This window comes from Lathyrus oleraceus, chromosome 3, assembly GCF_024323335.1.
Source record: "Lathyrus oleraceus cultivar Zhongwan6 chromosome 3, CAAS_Psat_ZW6_1.0, whole genome shotgun sequence".
NCBI lineage: Eukaryota > Viridiplantae > Streptophyta > Magnoliopsida > Fabales > Fabaceae > Lathyrus > Lathyrus oleraceus.
In genome coordinates this window covers 8,593,691-8,606,832 of record NC_066581.1, presented here as the reverse complement: position 1 = coordinate 8,606,832, position 13,142 = coordinate 8,593,691, and the positions used below count along the sequence as shown (strand labels likewise).

The 13,142-nt window shown below is 33.3% G+C and overlaps 1 non-coding gene across 1 annotated transcript; it reads left to right on the top strand.

Moving 5' to 3' along the window:
* The first annotated feature begins 3,363 nt into the window (after positions 1 to 3,363).
* Positions 3,364 to 3,470, top strand: LOC127134105 (small nucleolar RNA R71). The gene has a single exon (XR_007807875.1). It is a non-coding gene; the product is annotated as a small nucleolar RNA R71 (small nucleolar RNA).
* The last annotated feature ends 9,672 nt before the right edge of the window (positions 3,471 to 13,142 follow it).

Here is a 13,142-nt window from a genome sequence, read left to right as displayed (position 1 = left end):
CGATTCGTGATAAGTGGTCTGCTACTACGTTCTCAGTACCTTTCTTATCTTTTATTTCTAAGTCAAATTCTTGTAAGAGTAGGATTCATCTTAAGAGTCTTGGTTTGGCATCCTTCTTACTTAGCAAGTATCTAATAGCAGCGTGATCAGTATAGATGATGATTTTCGCTCCTACTAAGTAAGAATGGAATTTGTCTAAAGCGAACACAATAGCTAGAAGTTCCTTTTTAGTAGTGGCGTAGTTCATTTGGGCAGGATCTAAGGTTCTACTTGCGTAGTAGATCGCATGAAGTTTTTTATCCTTCCTTTGTCCTAGCACTGCGCCTACGGTATAGTCACTCGCATCACACATGATTTCGAATGGTAATCTCCAATCGGGTGGTTGCATGATAGGTGCGGTGATTAAATATGTTTTTAATTGTTCAAACGCTGTTAAACATTTCTCATCAAAGATAAAGTCAGCGTCTTTCATTAATAAACCAGTTAGTGGTTTGGTAATTTTCGAGAAATCTTTGATAAAGCGTCGTTAGAAACCGGCGTGTCCTAAGAAGCTTCGTATTTCTCGTACGGTTTTCAGAGGTTGAAGATTTTCTATAATTTCGATCTTAGCTTTGTCTACTTCAATTCCTTTATCAGATACTATGTGTCCTAGCACGATTCCTTATTGGACCATGAAATGGCATGTCTCCCAATTCAATACGAGATTCACCTTTACGCATCTTTCAAGTACCATTTCAAGGTTTGATAGACATCCTTCAAAGTTATGCCCACAAACAGAAAAACCGTCCATAAAGACTTCCATAATGTCGTCTATAAAGTCAGCGAAGATCGACATCATGCATCTTTGGAATGTTGCGGGAGCGTTGCATAGTCCAAATGGCATTCGTCGATAAGCAAATGTACCAGAAGGGCATGTGAAGGTTGTTTTCTCTTGGTCGTCAGGATGGATAGGAATTTGAAAGAATCCTGAATAACCGTCTAGATAGCAGAAGTGGGAATGCTTAGCCAATCGTTCAACCATTTGATCAATGAAAGGTAGAGGAAAATGATCCTTTCGAGTGGCTTTTTTTGGTTTCCTATAGTCGATGAACATTCTACTTTCGATCACAACTCTTTGTGCTATAGATTCGCCCTTCTCGTTCTTAACAACTGTAACACCCTTTTTCTTGGGTACTACATGAACGGGGCTAACCCATTGACTATCGGAGATTGGATATATGATTCTTGCATCTAATAACTTCTTTACTTCATCCTTGACTACAATACTTAAGATTGGGTTGATCCTTCTCTGGTGTTCTCTAGAGGTTTTACAATCTTCCTCTAGCATAATGCGATGCATATAGATGGAAGTGCTTATTCGTTTTAGATCAGTGGTGTTGTAACCTAACACAGTTGGATATTTTCTTAAGACATCTAGTAACTTTTCAGTTTCAATCTGTCCTAAGTCTGCGTTGACTATTACTGGTCTTTTGAGTTCAGTGTCTAGGAATTCGTATCTTAGGTTCTTGGGTAGTGTTTTTAATTCTAAGTCTGGTTTCTTCGGGCATGGCATGTGATTGGGTGTAAGTGCTAAGCATTCGCTTAGACTGTCGTTTTGGATGGTTCATGCCAATTATCATCTTCAAAGATTGGAGGGATTTGGATTTTCATTATATCAGAATATATGGTTTCTTGCATCTCCATCTCTCTTACACACTCGTCTATTACATCAAGTAGATAACAAGTATCGTCTATAGCTGGCGCTTGTAAGAATTGTGTCAAGATGAATTCAACTTTTTCGTCTCCAACTTCGAATGTTAGCTTACCTCTTTTCACATCTATTATGGCTCCGGCGGTAGCTAAGAATGGCCTTCCTAATATAATAGGTGTGGTGGCATCTTCTTTGATGTCCCTGATTATGAAGTCGGTAGGAATGTAGAATTGTCCTACACGTACTGGGATATTCTCTAGTATACCAACAGGATATTTGATTGAGCGGTCAGCTAGTTGAACAAACATCTTGGTTGGTCTTAGTTCTACCATGTTGAGCCTTTTACAGATGGATAAGGGCATTACACTAATGCTGGCTCCTAAGTCGCATAGAGCTTTGTCTATGACGAACTTTCTAATGACACAGGGTATGGAGAAACTACCTGGGTCTTTCAGTTTGGGAGGCATGTTGTTTTGGATTATTGTGCTACACTCAGCAGTAAGTGTAACTGTTTCATTATCCTCGATCTTTTTCTTATTGGATAGGATCTCTTTAAGAAACTTGGCATATGAGGGAATTTGTGTGATAGCTTCTAGAAAGGGTATTGTGATGTTCAGTTGCTTCAGAAGTTCAACAAATTTCTTAAATTGCCTTGCAGTTTTAGAATTTGCGAATCTTTGAGGATACAGAATGGGTGGTTTATAAGGTGGTGGAGGCACATAAGGTTTTTCTTTCTCTTAGGCCTCTTGGGTATTATCTTCCTTCTCCTTCGGTTCACTTACCTTCTCAGTTGTTGTTTTGTCAGGTTTTTGGTACATGGCAGGATTTTGAAGTCTTGGATCTACAGGTCTGCCTAGTTCAATATAACGGCATTTGGATGTCCTTTTGGATTAGGCTGTGGTTGTCCAGGAAATGTGCCAGCAGGAGCAGTAGTAGATGCTTATTGTTGAGCCACTTGTGAAATCTGTATTTCAAGCATTTTATGGGTGGCTAAAGCGTCTACTTTGCTTGCTAATTGTTTAAGTTGCTCACTAGTGTGTATGTTTTGGTTCAAGAAGTCTTTGTTTGTTTGAGCTTGGGTAGCTATGAAAATTTCCATCATTAGTTCAAGGTTGGACTTCCTAGGAACGTTAGGAGCATTAGTAGCTGGCTTTTGATATCCAGGTGGAACAGCAGGTGCTTGGCCAGGTGCATACAGGGCATTGTTGTTCTTGTACGAAAAGTTAGGATGGTTTTTCCAACCTGGATTGTAGGTATTCGAATAAAGGTTCCCTTGTGCATAATTTACTTGATCAGTGGCGACTTCTGCTAATATCTGACATTTTGGTGCAGTGTGTCCAGGAATTCCCCATAACTCGCAGTTTGGAGTTATGGCAGCCATGATGGCTGCGGGTGGTATGATCAAGTTGTCTAACTTTTGAACAAGGGCATCTACCTTTGCATGGACATGGTCAAGGTTACTGATTTCGTACATTCCACCTTTTGTTTGGGACTTTTATACTGGGGTTCTTTCACCTCCCCATTGGCAATGGTTTTGGGCCATGTTTTCAATGAGTTGATAGGCTTTGTTGTATGGCTTGTCCATAAGTGCATCGCTCGCAGCAGCGTCTACTGTCCGTCTTATGTTATACAGGAGCCCATTGTAAAATGTGTGAATGATCATCCAGTCTTCGAGACCGTGATGTGGACACATCCTCATCATGTCTTTGTATCTCTCTTACGCGTCGTAGAGAGATTCTGCATCTTTTTGTCGAAATCCGTTGATTTGAGCTCTCAGCATAACAGTTTTGCTCGGCGGAAAATATCGGGCTAAGAAAACGTTCTTCAGTTCTTCCCATGTAGTGACTGAGTTGGATGGCAAGGATTGCAACCAAGCCCAAGCTCAACCTCTTAGAGAGAAAGGAAAAAGGCGTAGTCTTATCGCATCTTGAGATACACCATTCGCCTTCACAGTGTCTACGTACTGCACAAACTTGGTCAAATGTTCATTAGGGTCGTCTGTAGGATTTCCGGCAAATTGATGTTGTTGGACAGCTGATAACAATGAGGGTTTCAAATCGAAATCGTTTCGATTGATAGCAGGGGCAGCAATGTTGTTGTGAGGTTCTTGTTGGGACGGGGTAGCATAGAACTTAAGAGGACAATTCTGTGGTCCTACTGCAGCCATGGTTGGTTTTTCAACTGGTTCAGTAGTAGGAAAGAAGATATCAGGAATATTGTACATTCGTTGGTACTCTAGTATTCGGCGTCTTAAATATAAGAAACGCTCTAATTCTGCGATTGGTGGTACTAAGTTTTCGCCTTATGAGCGAGTACTTGGCATACAACTGAGAAATAAGGGAAAGGAAATTAGTTTTTTTAACCTCAGCCTATACTGCGCAACGAAAGAATCACACTATTTGGCTAAATCAGTCCCCGACAACGGTGCCAAAAACTTGATACGGCTCGTGACTGTATATAAAATATAGTCTATCGGATACTTGACTGCAAGTGCACAGTCTAGTCGTTTAGTTTTAAAAGATATCGAACCCACAGGGACCGATTGTCAAACTAATGCTATCGATATTACTATGTTTAGCTAAGGCGATGACTTTTGGATGTTCGGTTCAACAAAAATTTAATCTAAAGAAAATTAAGTTTTTAAGAAAATATTAATGAAGGGATATCAGTATACAACACATTAATTGTCAGGGATTCGATAAGTCACCGGTGTATATTTTAATTACCAAATACCTTTCAGTAGAAAATACTCATTTAAAGGGCTTTATCTCACACTCTCGTGATTGTTGATTCGGACTATACTTTTAAGTCAGAATGTACGCTCTCGCTGTCCCATTTGAAGTTAAAAATACTTTTTGAAAATAAATAAGTTCTAATTGCTTTTAAAGTGCTCTCGCTGTTTTTAAAACCAATGCCTAGTTTTTACTATCCAGTTCGACCCTCGCGCTCTCGCGATTGTCGGTTCTAACCTTAGTTAATTTCCCACTCTCGTGGCAAAACCATATTAAATAGCTTCTCACTCTCGTGACAAAGTTAATTAAATTCAAATTAAAAACCACAGCCAAAAAGATTATTTGAGAAAAGAAGTTTACACCGATTATTATTAAATCCCGTCTAATTAAATTATTTACATACCGATACCGGTAGTTTAGCCGGACATGTTAAATAATGCAAATACAGACGAACAAAAACAATTTAACAATAAAGCAAACATGATCATTTAATAATAAAGCGATAATAATAATTGAATAAAAACCTGGAACTTTGATTAATTGAATAAGCTGAATCTTGAAGTACTTGAGCAGTCCTCCACAGGTCGGTAGGATTCTGCTTCTTTGAAACAAATGCTTAAACTAAACTAACTAGGTTGTAGTAGTTCCCCAATGTAGGAAACTACTACTTTTGGCTAAGTGAAAAACGGAAAGGAAAGGGAAAATTAATCAAAGCTCTAAACGGAAAAGTAAACAAATTGCAGTCAAAGAAAATAATGCTTGCTAAAGAAAAATAACGTGAAAACAAAATTGTAGGAGCGAAAAGAGGCAGAGAGATAGGATGAGAGAGAGTCGGGAAGTTTCCAACTTCCATTCTTTTATAGTACCCCTTGGTCTTCGTGCTTGAGGAAAATAAGGAGGACTTAGTTGAGGGAGGGATTCACGGGAAGGTGGCTTAAGGAGCGAAAACTGGGGCGACGTGGACCACTTCTGTTTGAAACCCATTATGCTGACTTTGCATACGTGACGGTCGTGATGGACTTGTGATGTTCGTCATAATCAAGGAGAGCGTGACGATCGTGATGGTGTGTGACGGTCGTCACATTCACAAAATTCATATTTTCTGGTTTTTCTGTTGTTTCTCTTCTGTTTCTTCTTCTTTTCCTTCCTTTTCTATACTTTGCTCATTTAAGCATGGGAATTGAAATACCTGCAAAAATAACTCAAACACTTGCTGAACAATCGAAATATAAATGAAAACGGTACGATTTTTTAATGTAAATCAAGGCAAATATACGATACATTTTCGTGTTATCAAATGCTGAGACACACTACAATATCTGACAAGTTTGTTTCTACGTGAAAAGCTATCAATTTTGTCCATAATTTTTCTTTAAGTGTTTGTATTTCATTTGTATAAAATTTGATTGTGTAGAAGTAACTTGTAAACACAAAACCTTTATTCAAACTTATTATTTATGATTCCTTAAGGAGACTAGAGTATATCCTTGAGAAGACAAAGAAGGTTATTCTTTTTGACTTTTGTAATCAGTTGATTATATTGGATTAATTCCTTGGGTATAAGGAAAAATCACCTTGACGGGTGGATTGGATTAGCTTTGAGTTTCAAGCGAACCAGGATAAAAATCCTTGTGTTTTTTTCATTTTGATCATTTGTTGTGCGGTGTTTTTAAGTTAGTAAAAAGCTTTTGTTTTTGAAAACCCAATTCAATACCCTATTTCCCTTTCTTGTGTTTTTTCACACCTTCAATTGGTATCAGAGCCTGAGTGGCATCAGAGGTCTTGGTTAAGGGTTATTTAACTTGTTTGAATGATGAAGTCAAATACAAAGATAAAGATGATATTGTTGAATGGTTCTAATTACTATTTATGGAAGGGCAAGATGAAAGACTTACTATTTTTGAAGAAATTGCATTTATCAGTTTTTAGTTCCATAAAGTCGGATTTTATATCTAATAAAAAATGAAAGTTTAAACATCAATAAATATGTGGTTTAATTAGACAATATATAAAAGATAATATTTATTATCATATTGCTAATGAGACTTATACAAAAAAAAAATTGTGAAAGAAGATAGATGCGTTACGAAATAAGATAGGTCCTCGTCTCGGTCTCTGTTTGTATTTTGCGACTTTGTTTTGTTTATCCTAAGCAAAACCTCCTCCTCTTTAATCCTATTTTACTTTGGTCTCTTTAGTATTTTAGAAATATAATTATGTTTAGACTAATATATAAAATATATATTTTATAAGAATTTTTATATCTAATTTTAGTAAATGGATTACTATTGGTCAGTTTGGATATATTTTCAAATTTTAGTTTTTGATTTAAAAAAAGTTTGTTTGAGAAGTTTATTTTTAGAAACTATTAGATTTTTATGTTTAAAATATTAGAACAACTTTGCATATTTTTTTGAACTTTAAATTTATTTCACTCTTTCAAAAATAAAAGTAAATATATAGACAAAATAAAAGTAAATAAAAAATAAAGATATAATAAATAAAAAATGAGATAATTTTTATAGATAGTTGATAGGAGTAAAAATAAAAGGAAATACTAGTTGATAAAATATGTATATAAAAAGAAATATAAATATTTGATTAAAGATTTAAATAAATTTTATAAAAAATAGTTTATATTTATGTATTAATGTAAGAATTTAATGCAAAAAGAAATAGTTTTAAATTAAGTAATAATTGAAAATTTATCAATATTTTACTTTTTAAAAACATGACATGTTGACCCGTAATGTTGGATAAAATATATATATATATATATATATATATATATATATATATATATATATATATATATATATATATATATATATATATAATAGTTTATGTTTATGTATTAATGTAAGAATTTAATGCAAAAAGAAATAGTTTTAAATTAAATAATAATTGAAAATTTATCCATATTTTACTTTTTTATCCATATATATATATATATATATATATATATATATATATATATATATATATATATATATATATATATATATATATATATATATATATATATATATATATATATATATGTGTGTGTGTGTGTTTTTGAAAACTCAAAATTTGCACTTTTTATTTTCTCCTTTTGATTTCTTTAGCTATTTTTCAATTAAATTAAATATAACATAATATTATAATTAAACACTAATTTTGTTCGAGAGTTTGGAGAGAGAAAAAAATAAGATTTTGAAAAATAATTTATTTTAAAAATATAAAAAAATTGTAATATAAAATAATAAAAGAGTATTTATTATTAATATATTTTTATTTTTTAAAATATTATAATAAAGTAAATTACATTAAAATAATTTGTCCAAACTTTCCAAAATTCTCAGTCAATACAATTTTTTAATATCTAAACTAAGAAAATTTTAATTTTTAAATAAAATAAGTTCTCCAAAACCATGTTAATCTAAATCTTTTTATTCTTTTCACAAACCTTTTATGTTTTCAAAATCATCTTCTCTATTCCCCTCCAATCTCTCAAACAAAACCTAAAAACAAGGACATATTTGTCATTGAAGCTATTGATAGAGTTGTGTAAAGTGTAAAAAACCACAATGTTGCCTCTGCATTCCAGATGCATAACAAGAGTGTGGTAAATAGCAATGAGCAATATGAAAATCAATAGAAGGATAGTTAAACTCAAAAGAATAAAACTTACCAATTTTCAGCAACCAAATCCTATTTAACATGCATCAGGGATATTTTGAATTCTTACAAGAATAACTAGAATTATTCAATGATTTCCAATGTGATAAATTTGAACTATGATGAGTTTATGGGAGCCTTCCGAGATTGACTTAAAGTCAAAAATTTCATTGAATACTTCGCCTGAAACTTGTTAAGTTAATGAAGGAAATAATGGTGAGGTTGAGTGTTATGTCAACGGTGAGGAAAACAATGCTGAGAAGAGAGCTAGAGACATAAAGAAACACAACATTGGAGAATCTTATTTCTACATACAATGCAAAAAAAAAATTGTCAATCGATCGGGGATAACAAAGCCTTCAAACCTCCCAGAAGGTCCACAAAGAACTATACACCCATAACCACTAAGCAAGAGCAATTATGGCGAGTAGTGCACAACACCAAGTCCATCCCAAAACCCTAACCCTAAGTTGTAGGTGATGAGGAACTAACCCCATAAGTAGTAAGAATATCACAAGGTCAAGGGTCGTCATACAAATGATTATCATCAACTTAAAAAAAAGAGATATCACACATCATCCAAGAAGGGCTCCTAAGGATATACATACATGCCACAACATACAACTTTGTAGCGAGATTACGCCATTTTGGGTGTGAAATACATAGAAGTCCTCAACCAATAAGAGAAAAGGAGCTAGAAGAAGGAACATTGGATAAGCAACTTACCATATTTTTAACACTATCACAAGAGGATTCTCCTGATGGGGTGAGTTGATACTCACATAAGGTATGCTCGCCAAGTTATGCATGTTATAGATTTTCCCTCGAAGCCCCAATCAAACCCCACACTCGAGGTCACCTTTTAACATCACGACATAGCTGGAATCCTACCCCGTGTAGATGATCCCATGGTTATTAGTTTGCAATTGTTCAACTGGGATATCAAACGAGTACTCATAGATCCTGATAGATTCGTTGTCGTCCTCTCCTAAGATGCCTTTGAAAGTTTGCAACTAGATTCAAAAAAATTACAATCGTTTAAGGGTTCCATGGTGGGTTTCTTGAGAAAACATCTACAAGTCTAAGGCAATATCTCCATCAATACCACTTTTGGATTAGGCTAGAACGTCAAGTCAATAAAAGTCATATACCTCGTGGTATATGGTCCATCAACATGCAAAACAATAGTTGGTCATCCGTCTTTCAACATCCTGGAGGAGCCCCCCCATCCCCTCTATCTACAGATGAAATACCCTTTATATAACTGGTGGATAGGTATTGTGATGGGAGACCAGGAAGTGGACATGAAGTGTTACCAAGAAAGCCTATGAATAAATATGGCGTACTCATTGGCCTGCCAACAACGCCTCATATTCACAATATAAAATACATAGACATAGACCATAGAGAGGAGTATTTGGAAGATAGGTTGGTTCCTACAGAAGACCTGGAAGAAGTTTAGATCGTCCCTCAGATTTTACACACCACAAATTTGGGTACCTTTCTAAAAAAATACGAAGAAAACGAGCTACTCAAGTTGCTTCAAATGAACATGGATTTGTTCGCATGGAGCCCCTCAAATATTTTAGAAAATCCAACCAATTGCTCGTTTGGGGTTAAAGTAGGAAAATCATTAAGATTCATGTTAACTAGAAAGGGAGTAGAGGTCAACCCAGATAAATGAAAATCCATAACCAACATGAGAAATTTGATCACATTTAAAAAGATTCAACAACTGATAAAGAGAATTGAAATGCTCTTTTATTTCCTTTCATGCGCACACAATAAAGCTTTCCACTTTTTCACCACATTGAAAAAGAGAGAAGTTAGAATAGACAGATAATTCAAAGAATCATTTTTTATGTTGAAAGCCTTCCTGGAAACACCCTTGATATTGACCTCCTGTGATACGGTGAACTGACTTTGTGTTTTTGCTTTGAAAAGCAATGTTGCGGACAGCAAGAGTCGCCACCGACTTTTCTTTTATCCAATAAGGAAAGGCGGAAAAGAACATGAAAGACCTTGATTAGATTTTGAGTTTGGGAGGTACATTATACAAAGGGAAGGTGTTAGCACCCTTTGTATCCATGGTTATCCATGGGCTCTTAATTGCTTAACTCACTTATGTTTTCCTTGTTTGAGAAAGTGTTTGAGAAATGTGGTGTGTTTAGAAAATATTTTGAAAGGAGAGTTTAACTTTGTAATGATTCTTGTACGAATGTATACAAAGTGTTTATCTCGTTTGATTTTGAAAGATGTTTAGAAAAATATAACTCGGCGATGATTCTGGTGCGAATGTATACCAAGTGGTGATTTTCTAAAAGATGTTTTGAAAAGTGTGAGGTGTGAAAAGTATTTTAAGCTGTGAGCAAGCATTTAAGAGTTATACCTAACCAAGGTCTTTATAGGTATTTCCTATCCTTAGGAGGGTAAAATTGTCCTTACTATTGAGAAGTAAGTAGTCTTATCCTTTGGATGTAAAGGGACATCGTGGGATCGTCGATTGGTCATTGAAGGCAACATTTGTAAGGATACCTTAGCATTCGAAGGGACGATCATCATTTAATCATAGGCTACAACGAAGGGTCATCGAGGGACAAAGTCATATATTCGAAGGCAACGTTCGAGGGACAAGGTCATATATTCGAAGGCAATGTTCGAGGGACTATGATTTATCTTGTAGGGACATTGACCTTTTGATCGAAGGGACTATGAATTATCTGTTTAGGGATGATGATGATTTAATCGAAAGGGTCTTTGCTAAGGGTATCCCCACATTCGCGGGACATGACCGTAATATCGTAAGGCAACAAAGAGAGGGTTACCCTAGAGGTGCAAGTGTGGAAATGATTGGATTCAGAAATATTATCTTGAATTAATTTATCTAAGTTCGATTATTTATCTTTCCATGTAATCCTATTAGCATACATCTAGACAGTTATATTCACAGTACGGAAAAATTAAAGTGCGAAGAATAAGACTACGCTATTACATGGCTTCGGGATGGGGTACATAATTTAAAAGGGGATATAAAATATCTAAATCTTAATTAACGAATACAAAATTAAAAGGGCATACAAAAATAATAAAACCTAATTAAACTAAAAAGAAAGAAATAAAAAAAATCATAATTAAATCTATTACATAGAAAGTTCATGACAAATGAAATAAATAAACTAGATTTAAGAATGAATTAACAATATTTTTAGTCTATAATAATAGAAACTTTTTTTTTATGAATTTATGGAAAAACTTAGACTAAATTGATAGAACTTTGAAAAGAAAAGAGAAAAAGAAAAATATAATTAGATTTTTATTATTCAAAATAGCCCATTTTAATTAATTAAGTGATATATGAAAATTTAATTAATAAACTAGATTACTAATATAATATATTAATTAGAAAATTAATTAATGGGTTTTATTTTAATAATAGAAAAATAGTGGTGAATTAATTATAGTGGAAAGGGAGTAAACATAGTAAAAACACTGAAAAGCTAAAAAATAGGTCCTGGGGGCTCAAACCCAGGACCTCTACATTACAATGAGGGGGGAGCTACCAACGAGCCATATTAGTCCATTCGTTATTTATTCGCCTTCATTAAAATATATATTAATTCTACATGGATTTTTTCGACACAACACTACCATGCATGTTACAGCTTTCTCTCTTACGGCAAGCTACTTTATTTTTTCTCATGTTGTTTCTTTCATGTGAATACAACAAACCTGTAACTTCATCTTATATCAAACCACACACATAAAATAAGATCATATGTAATCATCATCCAATAATAAAAATAGCCATGCACAAATCAAGAAGCTTATATTATTTTACTCATGTATTAGTTCTCTTTACTGCAAGTGATAATGATAAAACAAACCTTACACATACATGTTAAAGACAACCAAGGATTTATATTATCACCATTATATCATCATCATTATTATGTAATAATAGCATGTGAAATAAACATAATCATGCTAGAAATAACACTCATATAATAATAATTAAATGGCAGATATAATTCTTTAATCATGCAAACAGAATTTCTCCAACATGCTATGACATATCAAGAACAGATGCATACTTGAATAAAGCAATATCAACATCCACCAAACCATGAATACATCATCTCAATATATATATATTAAACCAATATTATTCATGCATGAATTAAGAAGTATTGCAAGGTAATCATGCTGGATGCAAATTCCATAATGAATACTTACTGGGGATTTGATTCTTCTAGCTTGCTCACTGTATGTGTGTTGTTCTTATTCAGGCTATGAGTGCTTTATGGTTGCTTTTCTTTTCCCTGCCCGTGAATCTTCTTGCTTCTGTCTTGCTATGTGTATCTTCTTCTGCTGTATCTCTCCTCTTTTTCGTCTTCCCCCTCTCGCTGCAGCCATACGAAGTATTTATAATGGTGTGGATTAGGGTTTAACCTTGCTAAATATTTGGATCCCTTCCTATACTTTAGGGTAACCTTGCTAAATATTTGGATCCCTTCCTATACTTTAGGAGAGTTCAGGTTTAACCTTGCTAAATATTTATTAAATACAAATATTATTATAAATAATGAATAATTTAAATAACTTTTAACAAATAAAAATTAATTTAAATTTTAGTTACATAATTTTATTAAAATTTAAACCTATTTCTATTTTTACTTTCATCATTAAAAAAAAAATCAAAATTATTCTTACTTATATCAACCAAAATTATTTTATAATTTACGGGCTTTTAAAAAAATGTTACTCTTATAAATAAATTTTAGTAAGTAAAAAACGTGAATTACTAAATAAATACTATTTATAAATAATGAATAAATGGAACATGAGTCACTAAATTATAAAAAATAGTTATTATAATTTAATGAGCTTTAACAAATAAAATTAATTTAAAATTTTAATTATACAATTAAAATTCAAATCTATTTTTATTTATCATTAAATTAAAACTATTTTATTTATATATATATAATTTATTTATATCATACAGATAACCAAAATTATTATTATTTTTTATATTTGTATCACATAATAAATAAATTAAA